The sequence below is a fragment of the Pseudorca crassidens genome, chromosome 4 (assembly GCF_039906515.1).
Source record: "Pseudorca crassidens isolate mPseCra1 chromosome 4, mPseCra1.hap1, whole genome shotgun sequence".
NCBI classification, from domain to species: domain Eukaryota; kingdom Metazoa; phylum Chordata; class Mammalia; order Artiodactyla; family Delphinidae; genus Pseudorca; species Pseudorca crassidens.
Window position 1 is genome coordinate 56,642,696 of NC_090299.1, and position 20,926 is coordinate 56,663,621.

General features: G+C 34.3%; 1 long non-coding RNA gene across 2 annotated transcripts in view; it reads left to right on the forward strand.

Moving 5' to 3' along the window:
* Window positions 1-797: 797 nt before the first annotated feature.
* The window catches only part of LOC137223141 (uncharacterized), a 34,096-nt gene continuing 13,967 nt past the window's right edge, over window positions 798-20,926 (forward strand). Inside the window, exons 1-3 of one of the 2 annotated variants that reach the window (XR_010942733.1) lie at window positions 798-896; window positions 7,684-7,746; window positions 19,226-19,434. This is a non-coding gene — a long non-coding RNA (uncharacterized lncRNA). The remainder of the gene's footprint in view (window positions 897-7,683; window positions 7,747-19,225; window positions 19,435-20,926) is intronic. The other variant, XR_010942734.1, reaches the window with a different exon arrangement.

The window sequence follows — 20,926 nt, forward strand, 5'->3', positions numbered from 1 at the left end:
AGAGGGGTCTCTGACTACATGAAATCAGGATAAGATCAAATTAAGCCATTTTGCCTTATATAAGGTCTTTTCTATTTCCTATCTTAATGCCCTCAAAATTGAGTTTCCCAAACCCTACTTTTCTCATAGAACTAATGATATTCTGCAAAGCAAAATGTCTGATTTTTAATGGTCTAAAAAAGCTAAAATATGGGTTCCCTGGTGGCGCAGTTGTTGAGAGTCCGCCTGCTGATTCAGGCGACACGGGTTCGTGCCCCGGTCCGGGAAGATCCCACATGCCGCGCGGCGGAGAGGCTGGGCCCGTGAGCCATGGCCGCTGAGCCTGCGCGTCCGGAGCCTGTGCTCCGCAACGGGAGAAGCCACAACAGTGAGAGGCTCGCGTACGCAAAAGAAAAAAAAAAAGCTAAAATATATTAACACATTTACCCTAACTTAGATATTTGAAGCCTTTTAAAAATTTTTTAATTTTTATTTTTTAAATACTGGAAGGATAAATCAATTCAACTAGCACTGGGTAAATTTCTATAGGATCCTGTGACTGGGTCTCACTACTCTGTAGGTAGAGAACAGAATATTTATGATCAAAATTGCTTTTGTGCTCCAGGTTAGGAAAGCTCTGTGTGTGTCTGCCCCTCTCCCTTTATTCTCTCATGCCTACACGTTTATGGGTGTGCATGTCATGTGTGAAACAGAAGAACATTCTTATCTCCACGGCTCAGCTAATTTTGTAAGAGATAGCAGCAGTCATAATAACATAAGGAGATATTTTTGGATTCAGACGCTGAACCCAGCCAAGTATTTCATGTAGTGCAGTACGTGCACATGGAGCTGAAAAACATAGCTTTTGTATTCCAAGGAGTCCCTTAAATTGAAGCAAATTTAAACTAGGCTGCAAGGTCAGTAAACAATATGTCCTTTTAATTTCTTTCTGTGTGTATGTGGATTTCTAGCACACATAAAGGATTATCATGTGTGCCCGTAATAGCTTTCTTATATTAAGTAATTTAAGGACTGATAGCATATTATATAGAGAGAGAGAATACTAGGGAGCAGTTGCAAAGTATGTTATTTTGGAGTAAAATGAGTGATAAGAAGATATGAAACTACAGTAAATAGCTAGAGGGAGAGATAGGAAAGATGGCTTTGGGGGTGTAGAGGAGTTAAGTTGATAACTCATTTGTCTGTTATTTTTCATAACTTTTTTAAAATTTCTATTTCTATTTAATATATTTTCATTCATTGTCATATAACAAGTAAGTATTGTGTCCTATCATGTCTTAGATATCATGCTAGATTGCAGGAGATACAAGCGTGAACAAAACTAATGTAATCCTTGCTCTTGTAGAGTTTGCAGTCATTAAATGTGTATGTGTGGGTGCATGCGTGTGTATTTGCAATGATATAAGAGACATGGGAGAAACACAAAGATAGAGGGTGATATAAAATAGTAAAACAAAAACAGAAACCTAGCTTAGTCCCAGGAGACAGGGAGTCACTCCTGGAGGAAATGATAGTTAACCTGAGATTAAAAGACTGAGTAAGAATTGATTAGGTAAAGGGTGGGAGGGAGAAAGCAAGGAGCAGGGAAGGTGGGTTGAGATTTGGAGCAAGGAGGAAATTGGCCCATTTAAAGAACAAATTAAGTTGAGGACCATTATGTCTGAACTATAGTAACAACAGGGGGAAGAGTTAACTATTAATATGACACAATGTCATTTTAACATGGGAAGAGATAAAGTACATACATGGTTTTAGCTCTTTCTGGAGTATTCATCATACATAAATATTACTCTATAAATTACTGGTTATCATTTTATAAAAACTTTCCTGAAACTCCCAGGCATAATTTATGACTTTAAACCCAGTATTGTTGATAATTAGTACCTATTTTCCTGCATTCATTGATTTGTTCAACCAACTTGTCCAGATACCAATATGTTCTAGAGACTATGCTAGATGTTGATATAGGGGATAGAAAGTTACACCTAACAGTGTTCTTGCCCCCAGGAAGTCTATATTAGAGAGGGAAAATGCTTATCTTACTGTTTTATAGTATGTCTCAATAAGCTTTCTATTTTATAATATTTCTAGATTTACAGAAAAATTGTAAAGATAATACAGAGAGTTCCTATAGTCTCACACCTACTCCCCCCATTAACATCTTAAATTAGTATAATACATTTGTCATAATTAATGAACCAATATTGATATATACATTCTTATTAACTAAAGACCATACTTTATTCAGATTTCCTTAATTCTTACTTTATGTCCTTTTCTGTTTCAGGATCCCATCCAGGATATCATACCACACATTTAGTCTTTTTTGCTTTTGTTTTTTACTGAGGTATAGTTGATGTACAGTATTATATAAATTTCAGGTATACACACAGTGATTCACAAATTTTAAAAGTTTTACTCCATTTATAGTTATTATAAAATATTGTCTATATTTCCTGTGTTGTACAATATAGCCTAGTAGCTTATTTATTTTATACTACTACATTTAGTCTTAATGTCTCCTTAGGCTCCTTTGACAGTGAAAATTTCTCAGACATTCATTGTTTTTGATGACCTTAATATTTTGAGGAGGTCTGGTCAGGTATTTTGGAGAATATTTCAGTTGGAATTTGACAGTTAGACAGTAGTTATGGGTTTTGGCAGGAAGAGCACAGAGGGGACGTATGCTTTGCATCACATCATATCTAAGGTACACACTATCAGTATGACATCATTGCTGCTATTGACTTTGAGCTCCAGGCTGAAGTAGTGCTTGTTACGTTTCTCTACTGTAAAGTTACTCTTTTTCCTATACCACCTTTTTTTGGAAGCCCATGCTCAGTAATGACTACTCATGTTCCATCTCCTTGGGGGAGGAGTATCTACATAAATTGAGATTCATCTGCATGGGAGATTTGTCTTTTCTTCCCTATTTATTTATTTATGTAATTATTTATATCAGTATGGATTCATGGATATTTATTTTAAACTTTGGATTATAATTCAGTACTATTTTAGTTATTTTGTTGCACAAATTGTTACAGCTTAGTCCATTGGGGGTCCTTTTACTTGGTCCCTGCTTCCATTTGACTTACCCCCAAACTCTCATCATTTTCATTCTCTCTGCCCCTAGCACTTTCTTTTTGACACTACACATGATGTTTCAGGTTTATGTTGTGTATCTTATATCTCAGTAGTAAAATCAGTCATTTCTCCACGGATAATTTTTTTGCTTTATTTTCACATGCATGTTCTTCAATATGTTGAACTCCTTTAATTGAGGTTTTTGCTTGTTTGTTTTAATATCTATATTCTTTAGACTAAAATCATGTTTAATCCCATGTTAAGACAAATTAGATGTTGGCTCAAGAAATGAATCAATCATGCATATGTTCTGACGCAGAGGTCACTCCATATTTGTTTTCTTCTGTTCTCTAATAATACCTCTTATTGATTCCTGTTATGTAATAGCCTCTATGCTAAAAGGTTGTCCTCAAACACTAGCTAACATTAGAATCTCCCAAATCTTATTAATCTGGTATTATTTTATTTACTCTTTACAGGTGAGGAAACTGAGGCACAAAGAGGTTGCCTAACTTAGCCAGTCACACAACTGAAGTGTGACCAGCAGACTTGAGTGATGGTCTTGCCCCAAAGACCAAAGCCGGCTCAGTCTTGACAAACAGCCCTGGCTTTTTAAGCTCAGTGTCTGGTCTCCTTTACTACATGTGGGTCTTCTGGTCATCATGGTTGCTTCTTTATTTCAGCAAGCTCCAAATCCTTATCTTTCACTTGTAGGGATTCACTCTGCTCTTGTCCTCTCCTACCTTTGATAGCTGCTTCCATCTAGATTATGTTCTTTTGACTTTTCAACTGACTTCCCTTGTTGTGGGATACAGCCTCTCTAGTTCTTTATTAACCTACAGAACCATGCAGACCTTTTTCTTCACAGAGGCCTCTGATATTCTTCACATGAAAAAATATAGGTAATAACAAAATTAACAGAGAGGTTTAGAAAATCATAAAATACTGATTCTTTTGCTACTGCTCCAGATTCCTTCACAGAGGATAAGTTGAAGCCATAATTGGGCTTTGGAATCCAATTTCCCTCCTCCATCATCACTTTGGTGAAATCACACCGTTCTTTCCTCCCTTGATTATACCTCTTCTGAGATAAAGTCACCATAAAGGCCAGAAATGGATCTCCTGTTTCAAACCAATGGCTAGACTCTCTGAGGCTTCCAGGTGAGCTAGCACTTAATTCACTAGGTCTCTGCCCTGATTAGAAATGATTTCCTTGTAAATTTCCTAACCCTTCTACTTTTGAGAAACACTTCTGAGTTCTTACATTTCTAATCAACCTCTGTATTAAAAATTCCTACCCTTTCCTCTGGACTTTTGAAGTGCTCTGCCTTCCACTGTGTGGCATTTCCTAGAGGAATTTATTTTCCCCTCTAGTTTTAGCTACTTAGATTAAGCAAACAGACAACATTTTAGCTTTGCCTTTTAGTCAGACATCCTTCAAAATATCTTAACCCTGTTGTCGATCTCTCTAATTTTCAGAGACCAGATATGCATGGGGCATGTCAGGATGCAGTGTTCTTGAGTTTTCCAATTGATAAAATAGCTAATAACAAAGCTTTTTATTGTATATATTTTCTCTTATGAAATCTATTCAGCTTTTAATTTTGATCTGAAGTTTTTTCTTAGTTCATTCAGAATTGGAATGTAATAAAAGTTTTTCTTCCAACTCCATTCATGGAGCAAGGGATTATTTTCGATTTATTATATTAGACATACCCTGAAGGGACAAAAAAGTTCAGGAAATACGTATAAACAGACCAATAATCTTGAGTTTTATAAAAATCACCTGGCAAATCTACCACCCCATGAAACCTCATGGCCCTGATATCTCTAACTCAGAGTGGGTCAAAGAATGTTCTGTGCTCCCCAAGCATTTCAGACTGGAATGTGCCTCTTAATCCCAGACATATCTGGGTATTGCTGAGAGCTTGTATATGGGCAGTCACGTGTTTTTAACCATTTACTTAAGTGTCTTTACTATTTTGGACATATCCACTCACTTGATAAGAGCTATCAATTTAAAAGTAGCTGTTCACACACACTACTATGTATAAGACAGATAACCAACAAGGATTTACTGTATAGCACAGGGAATTCTACTCAATATTCTGTGAAAACCTATATGAGAAAAGAATATAAAAAAAGCATGAATATATGTATTTGTATAACTGAATCACTTTGCTGTGCACCTAAAACTAACACAAGGTTGTAAATCAACTATATCCCAATAAGAATAAATAAATAAAAGTAACTTTACATAAATTAGAACATTTTGTTCCAAACAGTAAAAACAAATTTGAGCTAGATTAAGTCACAAGGGAGAATTTGTTCTAAGGACATAAAAGTGTGTTTTAGGGAACTCATAAGGAAGCAGTGCAGGCACTGTAACAGGAAATTAAGAGCCTTCCAGAATTCGAAATCTCTCTAACCCCAGCTGAGACTGGTATCTCCTGTTCGCAATTCTAAATCCCAAAGAAAGGAATTCTGATTGGCTCCCCTTGAATCATCTGCCTGGCCTAGTGGTCAAGGTCTCAGGGACAGGCTTGACTTCTGGAGACCAAATTGGAGAGTCAGAGTTTGGCAGATCATAGAATCCATTCTAGGTATTTAGAAGCAAAAGCATTTACAGGTATTAGAAGGTGGGAAAGTGAAGGTCAGAAAAGACTTCCTTTACATCAGAAATACTAAAAGCAGTTGAAAGTAGAGTCGGTCACCAATAATTTCCTCTTCTCCCACAGCGTCCATGAGAGTGTGTGGTGAGTAGGAAACTGACTAGTGCTTGATTGACTGATAAGCTGGCAGTGTGCCTCAGCCTTGAGTATTGTGTGATATCCTTTATTGTTAAACATAACTGGTAAATCATGCCACAGTTGCTGAAGTAGTCAGATCTGGAACTTTTCGAAGACACACTTCTTTGTCTACTACTAAAACAATCAATAATTAGTAATACATTATAGATCTTCAGTTCTGATTTCAACTTCATAAAATGTTGCACAAAACAAATATGTGTGGAAAGGAAGAGTAGAAAAAAACACTGAATAAAACACCATGGAAAAAATAATTTGCTAAGGTGAAGAACATGCTAGATCTCCTGATTTCTTTTTGTGATTTGATATTAGCTAGTGTTATGCTACCTACAAGGGAGATAGATTCTATATATCCATTAATTTTGGGGGGTTGAAAATTATATATATCTGTGTTTTTATTATACTACAACAAATTAATTGTAAGAATTTTTGAAGATTATTTAATATGTATACAATAATTCAAATTAGTATATTGTATTTATATTTATTTCAGATGAAAATTGCTATTATAATGCTTTAAAAATACACTTTAATATACATTATATATAAACATATATATATAATTTCACTTGCTTCTTACTCTGTTTTCTTTATCAGATGATAAGCAAAACTTCAGAATGTTATCTAATTACTGAGTCACTCAAATAAAAAGTGGTAGAACTGGGTTATTTCCTTTTTTTCTTTTAGTTATTGTACATTCATATACTTTTTTTCTTTTTTATTAACTTTTTTTAGAGCAGTTTTAGGTTCACAGGAACATGGAAGGGAAGGTACAGAAATCTCCCATCTACCACTTGCCTCCACACATGCATAGCCTCCCCCATTATGGTATATTTGTGGCAACTGATGAGCCTACATTGACACATCATAACCATCCAAAGTCCATAGCTTACCTTGGGGTTCACTCTTGGCATTGCACATTCTGTGGGTTTGAATAAATGTGTAATGACATACGGTGTCATACAGAGTATTTTCACTGTCCTAAAAAATCCTCTGAACTCTGCCTGTTTCTCCCCATGCAACCCTCACAGTCCCTAAAAACCATTGGTTTTTTACTGTCTCCATAGCTTTGCCTTTTTCAGAATCTCATATAGATGGACACATACAGTAAAAATGCTCCCTACAGTATGTAGCTTTTTCGGATTGGCAAATATTTTCTCCCGGTCTGTGACTTGTCTTCTCGTTCTCTTGACATTGTATTTTTCAGAGTAGAAGTCTTTAATTTTAATGAGGTCCAGCTTATCTATATCAAGCAAGTTTAAAAATAAATCTGTCTCCAATTAAATACAGTGAGGTTACTTCATAGCTGCATTTCACTTGCAAAAATTAATTCATACCTTACACGCACACACAAGATAGAGGAAACAAATATCCTTCTAAATGGTGTAAGCTATTTTACACACATTCTACTCAATAAACAAATGTCCCAGAACTACCATGAAAAACTAGAATGTAAAGATGTTTTTCCATTACTTGGCCTGGGTTCCCACATATGTAACATAGTGTGAAATGATCACCATACCGAGTGGGTTTCTAGTATTTAGAGATATGTACTTTTGGCAATGTGCTCTTAAATACAATCCAACTACTTCATCCAGTGCTCAGCTTAAAGAAATCACAACTTATTCCAGTGATGGAAGTTATACCTTCAACTGCCTGCTAACTTGAACTTAATGTCTGGGAATTTTCAAGGGTATTACTGACTGTATGTGACTATATGTACATCTTTTGTTTGGTTGTTTCTTTCTTTCTTTTTTTTTTTTTTTTTTTTTACTCTATGATTTTACTGTAGAAAACCAGCATAACTAACAATCCGTAGACTATTGGAGGACATCAGCTGCAAATAAGATATAAGGTATGACGATAAAATAATTCAACTTAATTTTTGGCAAACCTATTCGAGCATTGATAAACAAGTGTGAACTAGTTTCTTAAAAGCTGGCACCCATTCTCTTATTCCAGAATTCATTTATATTCATATATTTTCTAATTTCTTCTTTTGGAATATCCTTTGAAGCTTGCTCAAATCGTTTAAATTCAATCAATCTTGGCATGTGGCCATTCTTTGCGAGTAGACTTGGTTTCTAGTAATAGTCAACATTCTTCTCATGTAAGTGTTAGGCACTGAAATTGGCAAAATTATTTTAAGACAAAATGTGTTGTGCCTCTAGATTAACAAGACTGCTTCACTCCTAAGGCTCATAATCTAGCTCTGAGAGCAAGTTGCGGGAATGAATTTCAAAATGCTGATAGGAACATCACTGGAATTAATATATAAATATGATGACCACTTTGCAAAAGACAACACATATTTGGAGGCGATGGTTCTAATAAATTTGCTTAATTTTTACTCTCCAGTAGCCAAATCTCCTTTACTTAAAAAAAAAAAAAAAAGCTTCTTACAAAAGAAGACTGTAAAATAGCTTTAGACCTTTACCTGCATGCTGTTTCTAAGGTCATGAAAATAGGACGATTGTCTTCCCCCTCTTAGTCCTATTCCATTTTTAAAGAAAAACTTTAGTTCAGGTTATTACTTGCCATGATTTCTTTTTTGGCAACTCCCCAAAAGACATACCACAATGTGTCCTTGAGTATCAGATTTATAGAGAATGTTCATTGGGCATGCCTGGACTTTTCTATGATTCTTAGCATATAAAATTAGAATAGATTCATATAGTATAGGACTGGGATTAATTGAAATGAGTGAGGCACTTACTGCAGGTACAAAGTTTAAGAAGTCCAAAACACTTAGTCATCAAGATAAATAATATTATAAAGCAAAATATTAAGCACATCAAAATTAATGAAAAAAGTTTTTGATGTACAAAATATTAATTTTTTAAATAAAATAGGGGTTGGTTTATTTGCCACCATGCATGATTTTGCAAGAAAAAAGCATCAGCTTGAAGTTCCTGGGCTGAATAGATGTCATGTTGCCATGTTGGTTTTGAGAGCTGGCAACCGTGTGGGAACAGATTGAATAATATAGACTGTAATGTATCATTGTATTTTTTGATTGTAGAACTTCATTACATTTTGCCAACTGGTTCTAAACATGGAAGAATATTTTCTAAGTGTATGTAGGAGAGCACATTTTCCTCAGGCTCCAATTTTTTTCACAGCTGAATTTGCCTTTTGCTACCAAGCACTGATAGTCACTTTTTTAGCTCCCCAAAGAGTGTGTGTGCAATTCACCATCATCCTGTGTTATATTACATAACGGACAGTCAGTACCATTGGTAGAAATCAACTTGAATGTTTGTTTAGACAAAACTGTTATTATTTTTTCAGATTCATATATTGTTTCAGAATAGTGTAGAAGTACATAAAGGGCAGAAATAATGTGAAAGTATAAACATCAAGAGTTAAATGCTAAAATGTACTATTATAAAGAGAAAATTCTGCTTGTTCTTTGATATTTAAATGTTTGCTGTTTATTCAGCATATGACCTGATTCAAATTATTTACAATTCAAGTATTTGTGTCTACTGTGGAGCTTGTTTTGGCTGTTTAGTCTAAAATGGTTCTCCTTGTTATTTCTTGTATACTGTATACAACCTAGATTAGCATAATCACTGTGATTAACATTAATTGAGGAGCAGAAATGAAAATGGTTGCTGAAAACACTTTGGCTGATATGTACAATGGTAAAATTTTGTATTACATGAATAGTCAAATTATAACATTTGACTTTAGTTCTAAAATCTCTGAAGCATTAGTGGGAAAATAGAATTGTGGGCATAGATGAATATACAAGCGTATGCTAGACAAAAATGCAGATGTGATCTGTATAGGAATACACACTGCTGTCCTAATGTATTTACTGGGAGCACCATAATATGGCTGTTAGGAGGATAGACTTTACAATTATGCTAAGACACAAGTCGATCCTTGCTTTAATTGTTAGCAGTGTAACTGTGAGTCACTTAGTGAATCTCTCCAGAGCTTAGCTTTCTTACTCGTAAAATGGGAATAATTAATATAACTTAGTTAGTAAGGTGGTTGTAAGTTTTAAATAAAACTCTTTATGCAAACTTTTTGGCATAATGTTAGGCAAATGATAAATGTTTTTTAAATATTATCTATGATCTATCACATCTTTGATTTTTTTTCTGCTGTTTCATTGCCTAATGTCACATTCTTCTTCACTGTTCTGCACTTTATTTCATACTCTTTCCACTATAGTTTTCACTGTTTGTAATGTTAATGACTTCCATAAATTTACTTTCCTTTTCATTTCTGTAGAGAGGTTCTGAAATTCTCTATAGGTTTTCTTTCTGAAATTCTCTTGTTTCTGGGCCTATTGTTCCATTTCTGATCCAAAATTAATGCAAGAAGTGCCAGGTTTTCCTTTGCAAAACACACTAAGTTATAGTGTGTGTTCAATGAAAAATGGCCTCCCATTGTTTATTTGAAATAAATTTAAATTGGATAAGTCTACCTCAAAAATACAAAGGATATCGGCATCAAAAATATCAATTTTGGAAGAATAGCTAGTGGAGTTCATTATTAACTGCTAAAAATTATAAATATATAAATATTAATTTATTTATAAATATAAAATTTAAAAAATAAAAATATGAAAATAAAGAAAAAATATCTGTTGGTTTGTCTTCCCTGATAATCAGATATTTTTTGTGACAGGTACCAATAAATGTAGAGAAAGTTGTCAGACTACCTATCATATAAGAAATTATAATAAACTTCAATATTGAGACTGTAGAAGAGATAAGTCTTCTTTCTGTTATCAATCACTAAGAAAAATTTGCTAGACTTCCTAACCTTTGTCTTCCAAGACTGTATCATCAGGAACACATTCAATTGCAAGTAACATTAAAAAAAATATATAAGTACTATTAAAAATATTGTTTTTCTTCTACACAGCAATTAGTTTAGAGATAAAAAGTTGGTAGTGTGAGTTCAGTTATTCAGTGTATCATAAAGAACCCAGGATTTTTCCATGTTTCTACTCCATGATCCTCAGAATTTTGGCGTTTTAGTCTTAAGTTTGTTGACTCATGGCTACAAGAAGGCTACTATAGCTCCAGATATCAAGACCTCTATCTAAGACAGGGATGTAAGCCAGAGCTGTAAGACAGATTCTCACGCCACTTTCTTGCTTGTGAAAGTTTTACGCAAAGACCCTTAGCAGAATTCTCCTTTATCTCTTTCACAAGAAATGGAAAATGACCACTCTCTAAACAAGAAGTTTTATGCCCACTTTCTCTGAGATCAAGGGATCTCTTCTTGATGTCTTGAGAAAATCAAAGCTCTGTTAGCAAGGCAGTGGTGTGTGAGCAACCATTATGCCTATCACATAGGTGTACACACACACACACACACACACACACACACACCACACACACACAATTTTAGTCTACAGGAGGAAGCATGAGGTTCACAAAGCAACTGTCATCTCTCTTCACATTAACTTCCTATTTTTTGCTATTTTTCCACTGGCTCTAAAAATGTTAGAAATGTTAGAGTGTTAATAATCACAGTTAATGCTTCTTTGATCCAAGGTTCTTCTGAAACTGGTGTCCTATTAGAGAATATACCTATTTTTGAGGTGGCTGTTATATCTCTACATACTCCATAAATAAGGAAAATGAGGAGCAAAGAGAAAATACATGCAGGGAAATAAGATGGTGGATACATAAAATGCATATCAAACATGTTAATCTCTTTTAAAAAGTTGGTCATAATGTTGGCTTTAAACTTCCTGACAACCAACAAGAAGAGGAAAATCAATCAAGTCAAGACATTCATAGTATCCATAAGACAGAAATTAACTTCTGACTCACAGGAAACCCGACTAATCTGGAAAAATCCAGAGGTGTTTTCTCCAGGGTTCTGATAAAAAGAACAATGTATAACCCAGTGAATCTGGTTCCATTAACTTCTTTACAGCACACACATTGCAGCATTTCTCAGGGGCAATTTCCTATGAGCTCCTTCAATTTGAACAATAGCAAACCACCTAAGCATGATTCAGAAAACACAATTTTTGGTCAAGCGCCATAGACCTGGCAAATCCCGAAACAAGAAGGATAATAGAAAAATATGTAATAAATCTATCTTCCCTTTCCTCCTTTGAAAATTCATCTTCATAAATGAGAGTAACAGACACAGGAAATGTACAAACAAATCTATCTGGCCTCAGAGGTGACAGTACATTTGGTCAGTTTTGGTTAGTTTATTAACTTTTAGTTCTTAAGATCTCAACAAGCTAATATTTTTCTTAGGTTTATGCTAGTGGGATTGCAGCATCTACTAGCAACACTTAAAAAAAATAGCAATAGAACAGAGACCATAAGATTCAAGTAATTCTCAGAACAAACTGGAGTTGCCATTTGACTTATTACTTTTAAAAATTTACTTTCTTATATATACTTCCTAAAAATAAATTAAAGATTTTGTCATGAAAGACCCTCCTGAGCAATAGTGTGTCAAAAGATTACCTTTGATCCTGACCACTGACTTTTATATCTATAAGTAATTAAATATTTAGGGAGTTAATTCATTTCCAACCATTAATTTTCAACTCAGGTTAAGTGGTTTGTCTGTTTGACTTCATTTCAAATTATCATGACTTGAACTTAGACATCATTTGGCAAAAGATAAAAATCTCAAGGGTCCAGGAGCCCCAATTATTAATCCTTCTTATGGAGGTAACCATTTAGCCTGCATAAAGGGCATATTTTCAATATAACCTTTTAACCTTCCATGACACATGTAAATACAAAAATAGACATAATTTATAAGATTTAGGAGATGTGCTATTGTTTTTTAAAACAGTATTTTTAATATATAATAAGTGTATATAACCCTTTAAAATTGATCTCTAAGTTTGTTCTATTTGTAATGACTGTTCTTTTGGAAAATGTCATCATTATTTTAATTAAAAATAACTCAACTTTTTGACTAAATCATTGTCAGCCCATCTATTGCTTGCATCCAAATTCACCTTGGAAACACACAAAAATTTTTTTTGAAGAGTTTAAGCAAAAAACCTAGTATCTGATAAGATTAACAAGTTGAAAATGTAAATAAAGACACGCATACTGATTGCAAAAGGTCACCAAAATTGCAGGTGCAAAAATGCAGGTGCAAATAATTGAGCAGGAAACTGGTTGATTGCAGGTGCAATTAGTGAAATGCAGAATAAAGAAGGAATGGTGGAGTTGAAAATTTAATCTCAAATTGTATGAGTTTTCGAACTACATTGCAGTCAAGTTAAAAGTATTGTAGAAAGTTCAGAAATAACAGATGTAAAGCTACTGTATCACCTGTTAACCTAAAAGAAATAGAATGCCAGATATCTCTCCAAAAAAGATGGGTTTCTTTGGGATCAGCAAAGAATTGCAATCCAGGGTCTGCAACAGGGGTGAGCAAGTACCTTCATGGCAAAGGAAGAACACTTTTATAGAGAGGAATGAGGAAGTTGGGAGGGCTGAAGTTTCATTGGCTGCATCCTTGCCAAAGAAGAGGAGTCTTTCCTGTTGGGCTCTGCTCTTATCGCAGGGTGCGAAAGCTCCCCCTTGTGGTCTCCTGACACTATTTAATTGAGGTTTCTGTGTATTAATTTTTTACAGGCTGAAGAAGTAATTAGTAAAAGTTTATTGTGCAAATACCAAAAAGACAGTTTGTAGCCTGGGAGCACTCAAACCAAGACATGGAGTGAGCCTCAGGGATATATTGTTACAAAGCAGCTTATATAGTGAGAAGGCAGTGACTGTTTATTCTTCACAGTGATTGTTTTTAATATTAGATTTTTCTTAAATGATAGAGAATTGGTCAGTGGTTACCTCATATCAACCTTCGGAAACAGTTTAAGCTTTGCTTACAATTTCCCGAGGTGTAAACAAGACATGACTCAGGTCAATTTAGCCTTGCAAAATAAGCTAAACTAAGTTTGGCTTGTATGACTAAACTGGTTTCGTCTGCTCAGGGAATTTTCAAGGCTGCTCTCCATTTGTTTTTTATTTTATCAGTATCAAAAATTAACTTGCTAACATTGGGCTTTCATAGCATCTGTCTATTTTGTAGTAGTAAAGAAAAATAATGTTGTTTAAAAAACCATAGGATTTTCATTTACTCTGTCTTTCAAATAAGGTTTTAATTCCTCAAGAACAATGTTTCTCTATACCTGATCATAACAAAAGTTAATAAAAGAATAAAGCTTGATGTCTGGATCAGGGCTTACTACCAATATGAAGAACTGAGACCCAATAGACAAAATCCATTTCTCCCCCGTTCCAATATTTCCTAGTTAACTATTTATTTTTTTAAATGAAATCATCAATATAGGGACTTCTGGAAAGAGCATAACTGTGTAAATTTTTATCTATCCCCTTTCCTTCCAGTAATTCAAAAGAAGAAATTCCCATTTTGAAAGAAAGTTGAAGAAAGACTTAATTCAGGGATTTCAAAATAAGAATAAGTTCTATTAAAAACATCTGGAATAGGGCAAAAAAACTGAACTGGAGGAAGTAAACTAAAAAAAAAAAAAGTGGAAAAGGGGCCAAGTGGTGGCAGATCTCGGAAAAGACCAGCAAAACACAGTTCCTGAAGATGAGGGCATGATTATAAAGTATAAATACTGAATCTCTTGTGGACAGTAATAGTTGTGGAAATTGGGGTGAAGAGGGACAGCAAGAGAAGCCCTCCTGGGCACAGAACCATAGGGAAAGAGGAGGCAGAGCCACACAGAGTTTAACAAAGCTGTATTTGCAGGATGTTTCCTTTGCATACCAAAGGAAGGAAGCTTTATTTTGTGAAGCCAGGAAGGTGATCCTGTTATCCTACTTTCTATACGCTCCATGGGATTCTTCTGAAAAGGGCTAGTCAGTCAAGAAAAAGATAACTCATTTAATAAAGGGTAATGAGAAAAATAGCAAGGGCAGCATTAAAAAATATATATCATAAGAAGTTAGAAAAAGGATGCAGAATTTTTAAAAAGACAAAACAATTACACCCAAAATTTGTTGTTTTGAGAAAGCAGGTGAAAATTATAAACTAACATTTCACCAAGAATTTTTAAGAAAAAATGAAGCATCAACTTTTTGAAGGAAAACCAAACAGCAGAGATGCAAAACCTCAGGAAAGTGATACTAGATAACAAAATGAGATGAAACAAAAGTGGTAAAATCAGAATGAAGGAGCAGAAATAAACAATATCATTAGAAAAATAAAATAAACAGGGATTTAGGGGCATAAGGGAGAACTACAGTATAAGTAAAAAGAATAAAAATGAGAAAAGCAGAAATAAAGATAGAAGACAAAAGCAATAATTACAGAAGATTCGCAAAGGAGGTCCAACATAAGTAAATGTGTTGTACCCAGAGAAGAAAACCAGAAGATGTATTATATAATCATAAGTGTATTTGAAGTACAAAAGTATATTCAAAGATGAAACTCATGATACATTTCAAGAAAAATAAAATAAAACAAAATTTACATTGTTAGGATATGAAAACTATATTGTTAAGTTATGAATGAGGAATAATTGACCTGGAATGGTCAACATCAAGATGTATCATAATAAAATGAAAAAAATTAAGGCAGAATCTCTTAAAGGGTAAAGTTAAAACCAGCATACTTCCCTACAGCAAAATTCAACCAATGAAGACAAGGAAACAACATCTGTGATACTTAAAGAGGAAGAGTGTGAACCAAGGTTTTCTATCTAGCCAAATGATATTTCTAGAATAAAGATTACTGAAAACAATTTGGACCATGCAAGAGTCCAAACTAAATCACACTGAGATACGATTTTTTACATTCTATATCAGCAAAAATCCAAAAAAGTATCAACATAACATGAAAAAACTAATAGATAACTGTTATGCACTCAATTTATGAGGGTAAATTAGTGTATCTCTGTGCAGGTCACTTTAGCAAAATTAATCAAGACTGCAAACACATATCCATTTTAAACAATTCTGTTTCTAGGATTACATTGTACAAATACCCTTGCATTTTGGAAATAATGCATGAAAAAGTGTTATTTACTCAACATTATTTTTGATAACAAATGATGAAAAATAAAACAAATGTCTATCAAAATAGGACTATCTATATAAACTGTGATTCATCCACAGAATGGAATACTACACAGCTATGAAAATGAAAAGGAAAGCTCTTTATGGACAAATATTGAAAAATTGCTAAGATATATTAGGTGAAAACAGTACAGAATAATATGAATGTTACTTTATCTTTTGCATAAAAAATTTTTATACTAATATTTGCCTACATTAACACAAAGAAGATTAATAATAATGGTTACTGTACTTTCAGGGGAGGTAGCAAGGGCAGTGGGTGAATATGGGACAAAGCTGGGAGGGTAATTTTAACTCTATACTTTTTACTTTATGTATGTTTTTGAATTTATTAACTTTTTGAGCAAATTACCTATTCAAAAAATTACAGAAATATAAATGAGTTGTCACAAAATTAATAAGTGTTGTTCCAAATATTTTTCTAAGATCAATCAATATACTGTAATATCGAGAATTCTTTTTTTTTAACATCTTTATTGGAATATAATTGCTTTACAATGGTGTGTTAGTTTCTGCTTTATAACAAAGTTATACATATACATATATCCCCATATCTCCTCCCTCTTGCATCTCCCTCCCACCCTCCCTATCCCACCCCTCTAGGTGGACACAAAACACTGAGCTGATCTCCCTGTGCTATGTGGCTGCTTGCCACTAGCTATCTATTTTACACTTGGTAGTGTATATATGTCCATGCCACTCTCTCACTTTGTCCCAGCTTACCCTTCCCTCTCCCTGTGTCCTCAAGTCCATTCTCTACGTCTGCGTCTTTATTCCTGTCCTGCCCCTAGAATTCTTCATCTGTATTCCTAGGACAGTTTCTTGGTAAAGGAAGATGAGACACTTCAAATAGTCATATAATTTTATTGCTTTGTCTCAACTTTTATAAGAGTTTGATGAGATACTTTTTATTTCAATTCTTTGAATAATACCTCAATGTTTTGCTTTAATTTATATTCTTAGGGATCCCCAAGCTGACTTTAAACACCACGTGGGCAGCAGCTTTGCCTGTTATGTTCATTGCACTTTTCTCACAGTCTGGAAGAGTATCTGGCACATAATCAGGCTCCACATACACTTGATAAAAGAGTGAGTTCCTGTGAGGGTACATGAATAGGGACTTTTAATGCTTTGAGCAAAACAGGCAAATGGGATTTTTCTTTAAGTCAGTCTCTGATCCTTTCTGTTAATGAAGCCTCTTCTAGGGCTGTATTCTCATCCTCAGGTACTTTCTTACCTCCCAGGGCTTGCTGCTGCTGTAGTCAGCAGTAAACTCAATAATCACTTTTATTTATGTCAACAAGTTGTTCTGATAATCTGGGACATTCTAATATGATAATGGGGTAGGTCTAGAAGGCATACCTAGGTTATTTATGTATTCATTTTAATAAGGGCTTCTGGGACACAATGCCTATATAATATATATAATATATGTATGTGTATACACATACGCATACATATATCAAATCAAACTTCTTATGTGAGCACTTTTTTTTTTTTTTGGCATACAATTGGCTTGGTTCAGTGTAACCCTCGATGAAATGACATTTTGTTGGTAAGTCTCATGATAGGACCTACCTGATAGGATCTACACAACCTCATAAGGCAACTGATTAGCTACTTAATAACTCTTATTGAAAACCCCCATAGTAAAATGTAATCAATTTTTCTGTGATTTTTATCTAATATTATTATGTCTACTCTTTGGCCCTCAAAAATATAAGACGTGTCCACTGAACAGCTCTTCAAATATTGGAAGGAAGTTGTACCATCTTCTACTAAAGTCTTTTTTTTCCCCAACTGGTATCCTGTGTCTTTTTTTCCTTGTTTTCCTTTTATTTCTATATGTTTTAATTTCAGAAAAAACAAGTTTCATTAATTTTGCAAATTTGTGAACATATATATCCTTAAATTTAATTTATGAAATTTTGATTGGTTCTATTTTGGCTAATTTGGCTTCAGAGACATTTTATGCAGAAATTCCATTGAGTCATGAAAATTGGTTTACATGAAAAATTCTAATGCAATTACGCATGCCGTCCTAATAAAACCAATTTCCATTTGTATGCTTTCAATATATGTCAAACAACGGAGCTATAGAAATATTATCACTCTGTAGTTTATTCTTCATTTACGTGCTTGAAATTTGCAGTGACTTAACAAAATAGAAAGCAAAATAACCCTATAGTTCTAAATTTGCTTTAAAATATAAACTCAAGAAACAGAGAAGTACTGATGTCACCAGCTTATAGCTAATAGAAACAAACACTAATGAAGAAGTTACTTTTTATTAACCAGATCTTGGAAATGCTCTTGAAACTGAATTTGTAAAAGACAGGAAGTAAGTTATTAGTTTTAGAAATTTTACAATAAAATCATCTGTTATATATTTTAATATATCCTTAGTGCTTAGTATCCTTAGTGCTCCCACTAGGTTAAATGGCATGTGTTTTCAAAAATCATTTCTGTATTTTGAAATCTTTGCATATAATGTCTTAAAGTTGTCAACAGTTTGAAAACAATAGATACAGTTCTTCTAAAAGTAGGTTGTGTTTGTGGGAAGTAGAGAAGCAATCATACTGCATAAAATGCCTGGGCAATGACAGCTAAACCCTATAAAGGGAAGAATTCCTGTTCCAAAGGATGTGGTGCCAGCTAGTCAGCTGGTCTGAGGCCCTGCTGGAGGCATGAAGCAAAAAAATTGGTTGTGGCTCTAGCAGAGCTTTTCAAAGAGAAAAGGAAACAAAGAGACTAGACTTGATAGGCCAACTGTACTATACATCCCACTGTCTCCAGCAATGGGACCTTTTTTTTTTCTTTCAATCCCCACCCTAAAGCCTAGAAAGAAAGGCAGGACCTCTTTAAAGAACTCTCACAGCATATCATTGGGAAAACTTTCCAGGGAAACAAATGACAGGAAGCTCATGGGGGGAAAAAAAAAGAAAAAGAAAGAGAAGGAGATGGCTTTGGGAGTCTTGGAAAAATATAGCAAATGTACTACCTTATGTTATACAAGTAGTAGCCAGAGGACAAAAGTTACTGGAGTCTGTTGATACTCCTGGGTGTAGAGACAGCAAATGTCTTAGGATATTTTGTTGATATGTGTAGAAGGACATTTATATCACTCACCCTCTAAGTTTTGATATGAAAAATGGGGGCATTTAAATAGTTGGGAGAAAAAGATCAGCCAAGCTTTGGATTTAGTATAGATTCACACATATTCTGATTACCAAATTCTTTTTCTTTTTCTTTCTTTTTTTTTTTTTTTAGCGGTATGCAGGCCTCTCACTGTTGTGGCCTCTCCCGTTGTGGAGCACAGGCTCTGGACGCACAGGCTCAGCGGCCATGGCTCACGGGCCCAGCTGCTCCGCAGCATGTGGGATCTTCCCGGACCGGGGCACGAATCCGTGTCCCCTGCATCGGCAGGTGGACTCTCAACCACTACGCCACTAGGGAAGCCCCCAAATTCTTAATGCAAGGTCAGAAGGAATGAAAGTTGTTTTTAATGATCTAAGAAACAAAGTCAGTAGGTAACCATCTCACAAGGAACTTATTTATTCAACAAGTAGTTCTGAAGTATTTTATCTGTACAGGTTACTATAGTTAAGACATAATAAAAATTTGTCTTGGTCAATTCACTCATTTGTACATTCAACCATTTATTTACAAATTAATTTGGGGAACTAATTTTTTTCAAATATTCCAGACAGTAGAATTTGTCCAGTGACATATGTAAAGTTTTTTTGAATACTATTTTGTAGTATAAGTTAATTTTACAATAAATGTAGAAATTCCTTTACATGGGTTCAAATGTCATAATATTGTAATTTAATACAGTAATGATTTAAGACTCATGTCAATGAACCTTTACCTCTATCTAATTTTCTTAATTAGGTTCAAACATTGAACACTTGAATATTTACTATATCTTTAGTATACTATATATATACTATGTATATGTTAAATTTTTTACTTTTTCTCACATAAAGAGTAGTATGAAGAGATCACAAAAGATACGAGGAAAGACCATCTAAGGTCTTTAGATGATGACCACAGAGATGATGTTCTGATATGAAATTTTAATAATATAAAATTTTTTAACAATAGAATGTTATTCAAGTTGTAAGGCTGTTTTTCTGTAAAGACTCCTAAACTTGTAATAAAGACAAGAATTCTTTAGAATTCTGCTATAGCAGAGGCTGCTACTTATCTAGTAATAGATGATGTTTTCTTAGTCCTTTTGATAATGGCAATATAAACTTAACTCCATTTTGGTCTCTATATAACAGCAGCTTAGCTTATACCTTAACTAATGCAAAACTCTGTCATTAGCCAGCTTTTCTAATGGTGAAAAATTATTTAGTCTTTTTGGATTTCAGTGAGTTAGATGCACTCTAAGAATTTTTCCAGCTTGAAATGTCCATGAGCCTAAAACTAAGAGTTGTTATGCGACTGTGGAAAATCATTGGTATTCCTCACTGTAACCATCACAACACATGAAGGATCAAATTAGTTTAGGGAGATAACTGTACTAATATTTTTTGGTAAGAAAAGTTCCATTTCGAAGTCTAGCTCTCTTCTTAGCCCCCACTGAGTGATTGATATTGCCTAAGACCCATTCTTGGAAGCTGTGTGATGTAAGTGTATTTCAGGATAGACCACTAATTGCCCATAAATAACATGAGTGGTTGGAATAGGAAAGGACCCAGAGAAATATGGACATCAGAAAGCAAACTGAATGGGAATTCCCTGACGGTCCAGCAGTGGTTAGGACTCCCACACTTTCAGTGCCAAGGGCCCAGGTTCAATCCCTGGTTAGGGAACTAAGATCCCACAGCTGCATGGCATGGCCAAAAAAAAGGGAAAAGAAAAAGCAAACTGAAGGAGAAAAACATGGAAAAAAATAGAAGAAAAGGTAAGTAGTGAGACCTTGTATCACCAGAAATAAGAGAGAACAAAAGAGCAAGTTTG